The sequence below is a fragment of the Vulpes vulpes genome, chromosome 1 (genome assembly GCF_048418805.1).
Source record: "Vulpes vulpes isolate BD-2025 chromosome 1, VulVul3, whole genome shotgun sequence".
NCBI lineage: Eukaryota > Metazoa > Chordata > Mammalia > Carnivora > Canidae > Vulpes > Vulpes vulpes.
In genome coordinates, this window is record NC_132780.1 from 54,388,714 (window position 1) to 54,396,956 (window position 8,243).

Below are 8,243 nucleotides of genomic sequence, written 5' to 3' on the forward strand. Positions count from 1 at the left end.
ACTTCAAATATTGTTTATTTTTAAAATTCTAGCCCCATAAACATAATAATAGGAAAAGGCCATTGGATGATTATTTCTTGTTGATAAATAATTCATAGGCTGAAAAGTTGTTCATTCTAATTCCCATGACAAACTATTCAAAATTAGTAATTTATTCCATTGAAATTAGGTGTTTCTACCTGTGGTTTAATAGGCTTGTAATTATATAGAGGTATGTGTTTTGCATTTGAATAAATGCATTTAACTTTGCACATCTGTACTATTGTAACAAGTCTGGCTTGCCCAGTCAAGAGTTTTCACTGACTGAGAAGAATGCAGAAAACAAGTACAAAGATTACCCTTCATTGTGAAGATTAAGCTCAATTCACTCATTCAAAAACAATACTAAGATAAAACAAAACAAAAAAACAAAAACTGAATGACTTTAAAGATCCTTTTTATTTTCTCCTAATTTCGGTTTAGTAAGATGTCATTAAAAAATAGGTAGGAGCCTTACCATTGTATTTATTTAGAAATATTGCAATGTTCAAATAACATAGGATTATTAGCAGTTAAAACTCATCCTTTCTCCAAATTTCCTAGACATCTGTGTGGATATGAGGAACTTTTACTGTGAATATGAAGTACTCTGTGCCTTTTGCATTTGCTCACCTCTTCCTTAATTTATCTGTCCCCCCCCCCTGTTATGCGCTCTGTGAATCTGAGTAGAATATAGAGCCACTCAGAAGCGCTTTCTACTTTGTTTATTTACTCAATTGATGAATTTGAGGAAAGTTTTTTAGGTCAAGAAGCTCATTAAAGAACAAAAATCAACAGATCTTAGAATATTTTGCCTAAAAGATGCTACTTTCCTTCAACTACTGACTAAAATGAAGTCAACTTGGAGAGCCAAACAGAACTTAATAGCATTGTATCCATATGGATTTGGGTAACAGTTTTGTTTTATCTGATGAGAAAAGAAAGATGGGGAATAATAATCATTAAATGATGGACACTGTGCACCAGTATCTACCCAACTACTTGGAGGTATGCTAAGAATATAACTCTGCAAGTCTCTGCACACATACCAGGGCTAAATGCTGAAACCAAAACAATAAAATAATAAAATAAAATAATTTTTTAAAAAAAGCTGAAACCAGCAGAAGAGACAATAATATAAAAGACACAATATTAGAATATCATGTAGAATATAGGACATCGTGTCTATTATATTACTGTTTCTTGCGGCTGATGACATGATAGGTAATAATTCCAAAGTACTTACTATGAGCTAGGCCTTTTCCATAAATCAATTCCATTTACTTCTCGAAGAACCAACAGGATACACAGGGGCATTAGTTCCATTTTATCGAGAAGAATACTTCCCCAACCTACACGTGCCACTCTTCTTAGTTAAAAAAATAAAACTAAAAATTTTTTTTAATTAATTTTTATTTGTGTTCAATTTACCAACATACAGAAAAACACCCAGTGCTCATCCCGTCAAGTGTCCACCTCAGTGCCCGTCACCCATTCCCCTCCAACACCCGCCCTCCTCCCCTTCCACCACCCCTAGTTCGTTTCCCCGAGTTAGGAGTCTTTATGTTCTGTCTCCCTTCCTGATATTTCCCAACATTTCTTTCCCCTTCCTTTATATTCCCTTTCACTATTATTCATATTCCCCAAATGAATGAGAACATACACTGTTTGTCCTTCTCCGATTGACTTATTTCACTCAGCATAATACCCTCCAGTTCCATCCACGTTGAAGCAAATGGTGGGTATTTGTTGTTTCTAATTGCTGAGTAATATTCCATTGTATACATAAACCACATATTCTTTATCCATTCATCTTTCGATGGACACCGAGGCTCCTTCCACAGTTTGGCTATTGTGGCCATTGCTGATAGAAACATCGGCGTGCAGGTGTCCCGACGTTTCATTGCATCTGAATCTTTGGGGTAAATCCCCAACAGTGCAATTGCTGGGTCGTAGGGCAGGTCTATTTTTCACTCTTTGAGGAACCTCCACACAGTTTTCCAGAGTGGCTGCACCACATTCCCACCAACAGTGTAAGAGGGTTCCTTTTTCTCCGCATCCTCTCCAACATTTGTGGTTTCCTGCCTTGTTAATTTTCCCCATTCTCACTGGTGTGAGGTGGTATCTCATTGTGGTTTTGATTTGTATTTCCCTGATGGCAAGTGATGCAGAGCATTTTCTCATGTGCATGTTGGCCATGTCCATGTCTTCCTCTGTGAGATTTCTCTTCATGTCTTTTGCCCATTTCATGATTGGGTTGTTTGTTTCTTTGGTGTTGATTTTAATAAGTTCTTTATAGATTTTGGAAACTAGCCCTTTATCTGATAGGTCATTTGCAAATATCTTCTCCCAATCTGTAGGTTGTCTTTTAGTTTTGTTGACTGTATCCTTTGCTGTGCAAAAGCTTCTTATCTTGATGAAGTCCCAACAGTTCATTTTTGCTTTTGTTTCTTTTGCCTTCGTGGATGTATCTTGCAAGAAGTTACTGTGGCCGAGTTCAAAAAGGGTGTTGCCTGTGTTCTCTTCTATGATTTTGATGGACTCTTGTCTCACATTTAGATCTCTCATCCATTTTGAGTTTATCTTTGTGTATGGTGAAAGAGAGCGGTCCAGTTTCATTCTTCTGCATGTGGATGTCCAATTTTCCCAGCACCATTTATTGAAGAGACTGTCTTTCCTCCAGTGAATAGTCTTTCCTCCTTTATCGAATATTAGATGACCATACATTTCAGGGTCCACGTCTGGGTTCTCTATTCTGTTCCATTGATCTATGTGTCTGTTTTTGTGCCAGTACCACACTGTCTTGATGACCACAGCTCTGTAGTACAACCTGAAATCTGGCATTGTGATGCCCCCAGATATGGTTTTCTTTTATAAAATTCCCCTGGCTATTCGGGGTCTTTTCTGATTCCACACAAATCTTAAAATAATTTGTTCTAACTCTCTGAAGAAAGTCCATGGTATTTTGATAGGGATTGCATTAAACGTGTAAATTGCCCTGGGAAACATTGACATTTTCACAATATTAATTCTGCCAATCCATGAGCATGGAATATTTTTCCATCTCTTTGTGTCTTCCTCAATTTCTTTCAGAAGTGTTCTATAGTTTTTAGGGTATAGATCTTTTACTTCTTTGGTTAGGTTTATTCCTAGGTATCTTATGCTTTTGGGTGCAATTGTAAATGGGATTGACTCCTTAATTTCTCTTTCTTCAGTCTCATTGTTAGTGTATAGAAATGCCATTGATTTCTGGGCATTGATATTGTATCCTGCCACGCTACCAAATTGCTGTATGAGTTCTAGCAATCTTGGGGTAGAGGCTTTTGGGTTTTCTATGTAGAGTATCATGTCCTCGGCGAAGAGGGAGAGTTTGACTTCTTCTTTGCCAATTTGAATGCCTTTAATGTCTTTTTGTTGTCTGATTGCTGAGGCGAGGACTTCCAGAACTATGTTGAACAGCAGTGGTGACAGTGGACATCCCTGTCTTGTTCCTGATCTTAGGGGAAAAGCTCCCAGTGCTTCCCCATTGACAATGATATTTGCTGTGGGCTTTTCGTAAATGGCTTTTAAGATGTCGAGGAAAGTTCCCTCTATCCCAACACTCTGAAGGGTTTTCATCAGGAATGGATGCTGTATTTTGTCAAATGCTTTCTCTGCATCTAATGAGAGGATCATATGGTTCTTGGTTTTTCTCTTGCTGATATGATGAATCACATTGATGGTTTTACGAGTGTTGAACCAGCCTTGTGTCCCGGGGATAAATCCTACTTGGTCATGGTGAATAATTTTCTTAATGTGTTGTTGGATCCTATTGGCTAGTATCTTGTTGAGAATTTTTGCATCCATGTTCATCAGGGATATTGGTCTGTAATTCTCCTTTTTGGTGGGGTCTTTGTCTGGTTTCAGAATTAAGGTGATGCTGGCCTCATAGAACGAATTTGGAAGTACTCCATCTCTTTCTATCTTTCCAAACAGCTTTAGTAGAATAGGTATGATTTCTTCTTTAAACGTTTGATAGAATTCCCCTGGGAAGCCATCTGGTCCTGGACTCTTGTGTCTTGGGAGGTTTTTGATGACTGCTTCAATTTCCTCCCTGGTTATTGGCCTGTTCAGGTTTTCTATTTCTTCCTGCTCCAGTTTTGGTAGTTTGTGGGTTTCCAGGAATGCGTCCATTTCTTCTAGATTTCCTAATTTATTGGCGTACAGCTGTTCATAATATGTTTTTAAAATCGTTTGTATTTCCTTGGTGTTGGTAGTGATCTCTCCTTTCTCATTCATGTTTTTATTAATTTGAGTCTTCTCTCTCTTCTTTTTAATAAGGTTGGCTAATGGCTTATCTATTTTATTAATTCTTTCAAAGAACCAACTCCTGGTTCTGTTGATCTGTTCCACAGTTCTTTTGGTCTTGATTTTATTAGTTCTGCTCGAATTTTAATTAACTGTCTTCTTATGCTGGGGGTGGGGTCTATTTGTTGCTTTTTCTCTAGTTCCTTTATGTGTAAGGTGAGCTTTTGAATTTGAGTTCTTTCCTGTTTTTGAATGGATGCTTGTATTGCGATGTATTTCCCCTCAGGACTGCTTTTGCTGCATCCCAAAGATTTTGAATGGTTGTATCTTCATTCTCATTAGTTTCCATGAATCTTTTTAATTCTTCCTTAATTTCCTAGTTGACCTTTTCATCTTTTAGCAGGATGGTCCTTAACCTCCACGTGTTTGAGGTCTTTCCAAACTTCTTGTTGCAATTTAGTTCTAATTTCAAGGCATTATGGTCTGAGAATATGCAGGGGACAATCCCAATCTTTTGGTATCGGTTCAGACCCGATTTGTGACCCAGTATGTGGTCTATTCTGGAGAAAGTTCCATGTGCACTTGAGAAGAATGTGTATTCAGTTGAGTTTGGATGTAAAGTTCTGTAGATATCTATGAAATCCATCTTGTCCAGTGTATCATTTAAAGCTCTCGTTTCTTTGGATATGTTGTGCTTAGAAGACCTATCTAGTATAGAGAGAGCTAGATTGAAGTCACCAAGTATAAGTGTATTATTATCAAAGTATTTCTTCAGTTTGGTTATTAATTGGTTTAAATATTTGGCAGCTCCCACATTCGGGGCATATATATTGAGGATTGTTAAGTCCTCTTGTTGGATAGATCCTTTGAGTATAAGATAGTGTCCCTCTTCATCTCTCACTATAGTCTTCGGGGTAAATTTTAATTTATCTGATATAAGGATGGCAACCCCTGCTTTCTTTTGAGGACCATTTGAATGGTAAATGGTTCTCCAACCTTTTATTTTCAGGTTGTAGGTGTCCTTCTGTCTAAAATGAGTCTCTTGTAGACAGCAAATAGATGGGTCCTGCTTTTTTATCCAGTCTGAAACCCTGCGCCTTTTGATGGGGTCATTAAGCCCGTTCACGTTCAGAGTTACTATTGACAGATATGAGTTTAGTGTCATCATATCTATTCAGTCCTTGTTTTTGTGGATTGTTCCACTGAACTTCTTCTTTAAGGGGAATTTTAAGAGTCCCCTTTAAAATTTCTTGCAGAGCTGGTTTGAAGGTTACATATTCTTTCAGTTCCTGCTTGTCTTGGAAGCTCTTTATCTCTCCTTCCATTTTGAATGAAAGCCTTGCTGGATAAAGTATTCTTGGTTGCATGTTCTTTTCATTTAGGACCCTGAATATATCCTGCCAGCCCTTTCTGGCCTGCCAGGTCTCTGTGGAGAGGTCTGCTGTTACCCTAATATTCCTCCCCATAAAAGTCAGGGACTTTTTTTCTCTTGCTGCTTCAAGGATCTTCTCCTTATCTTTGGAATTTGCAAGCTTCACTATTAAATGTTGAGGTGTTGAACTGTTTTTGTTGATTTTAGGGGGTGATCTCTCTATTTCCTGGATCTGAATGCCTGTTTCCCTTCCCAGATTCGGAAAGTTTTCAGCTAGGATTTGTTCAAATACATATTCTGGCCCTCTGTCCCTTTCGGCGCCCTCGGGAACCCCAATTAAACGTAGGTTTTTCTTCCTCAGGCTGTCATTTATTTCCCTTAATCTATCCTAATGGTCTTATAATTGCCTGTCTCTTTTTTCCTCAGTTTCCCTCTTTGCCATCAACTTGTCTTCTATGTCACTCACTCGTTCTTCGACCTCGTTAACCCTTGTTGTTAGGACTTCTAGCTTGGATTGCATCTCATTTAATTGATTTTTAATTTCTGCCTGATTGGATCTAAATTCTGCAGTCATGAAGTCTCTTGAGTCCTTTATGTTTTTTTCTAGAGCCACCAGTAGCTGTATAATAGTGCTTCTGAATTGGCTTTCTGACATTGAATTGTAATCCAGATTTTGTAACTCTGTGGGAGAGAGGGCTGTTTCTGATTCTTTTTTTTGGTGAGGTGAGGTTTTCCTTCTAGTCATTTTGCTCAGTGCAGAGTGGCCAAAAACAAGTTGTATTGGGAAAAGGAGAAAAAGAGAGAGAAGGAAAGAAAAGAGAAAAAGAAAAAAGAGAAAGAAGAAAAAAAAGGGGGAAAAGAGAAGAAAAAGAGAAAGAAAAAGAAAGAAAGGAGAAAAAAGAAAAAAAAGGGGTGGGGTGGGGGAAGCAATCAGAAATCAAGAAGAAAGACAGAAAAAAAAGCACAAAACAAAACAAAACAAAAACAAAAACAAACAAAAAAACACGGGGGAGTATCTTCCGATTCTGTATACTTTAAGTCCCTTGACTTCCCCTGGAACTGGTCCGTGTCGCTGGTCTTCTGGGGGAGGGGCCTGCTGTGCTGAGTCTCAGGTGTTAGCACTTGGGGGAGCTGCTCTGCCCCTGCCTGGTGCAGGGCTCAGTGGGGGTTGTTCACCCCGTGAGGCCCCGGGAGGAAGCCACAGTGGCGGGGGCAGCTCTAGGACCCTGGAGTCAGCTCCCGCAGTAACTCCGGGGCTCTCCGTCTGCAGGGCCTGGGGGCTCCCGGGCCGGGCCGCTGATCTGCTCATTTCGGGGCAGGAGCGTCCTCGCTGTCCTGGGCCCTCCCGGCCTCTGCCTGTCCCGGGGGGAGGCCGGATCCTGGGCTGTGTCCCGGCGCCCTGTGCTCCGGGGCCTGCGCTGTTGGATTCGTGCTCCCGCCCCGCAGCCCCGTTCCCGGAGCCGCCGCCCGAGCTGTTCCCGGAGCCGCGCCGCCCCCTCCGCGCGGAGCTTCTTCCTCCGCCCGAGCCGCCGCCGCCGAGCTGTTCCCGGAGCCGCGCAGCCCCCTCCGCGGAGCCGCTCCCGAGCCCCTCCGAGCTGCTCCGGGTCCCGCCGTGCGCTGCAGCCCTTAGGGAGCTCGGTGCACTCTCCCGGGGGGCGCAGGTGCCTGTTAGTGTCCCAGGGAGCCCGAGGGCATCTCCGCCTTTCTGGGGATCCTGCTCCAACTCCCTGCGGGCCCTTTTCCCCCGGGAAGGTCGGTGCAGCTCCTGCTCCTCCGGGACGGGGCTCTCCTGTCCTGGGGACACTCGCCCCGGCCTCTGCCCGGCTTCTCGCGGGGCCCCTCCCCCTTGGAGGCCTTTTGTTTCTTTATTTCTTTTTCCCCGTCTTCCTACCTTGATAGAAGCGCGAACTCTTCTCACTGTAGCGTTCCAGCTGGTCTCTTTAAATCTCAGGCCGAATTCGTAGATTTTCAGGATGTTTGGAAGGTTTTCTAGGTAATTTGTTGAGGACAGGTGACTTGGAGACCCTACTCTTCCACCATCTTGCCCCTCCCCAAAACTAAAAATTTTTAAAAATCATATGATGCATGTCATTTCATTCTTTCTGATTAAACAATAAGGATATAATCTCAAAGACTACCAGGCTCTAAAATCACTGACTTTTAAACTATACTGGTAAAAAACTATTAGGAAGACAACTGCATAAAAGAAAGAATATGAATCGTACCTACATCAATACTTCTCCGGATTCAATATTTTCTAAGAATAAAGGTAATATATGTTTACTTTAACAATTTGGAAATGTGCAAAAGTATAAGGAAGAAATTATCAGGCATTTAAAAATCCCACCTTTCCAGGATAACCATTGTTAACATTTTGGTACATAGACAGTATCCTCTCAATTATAGGAATATACACATTTCATATTCCTTATGAAGCTGGTTGTCTATTACTTTGCTAGATGATTATTTTACTTAATAAAAATATTTTAGTATTTTGCTTTGACAGTAAGTATTCTTTAAGGTGATTGTGAAGGCTACCCAATATCCAATCACATGATAAAGGCAT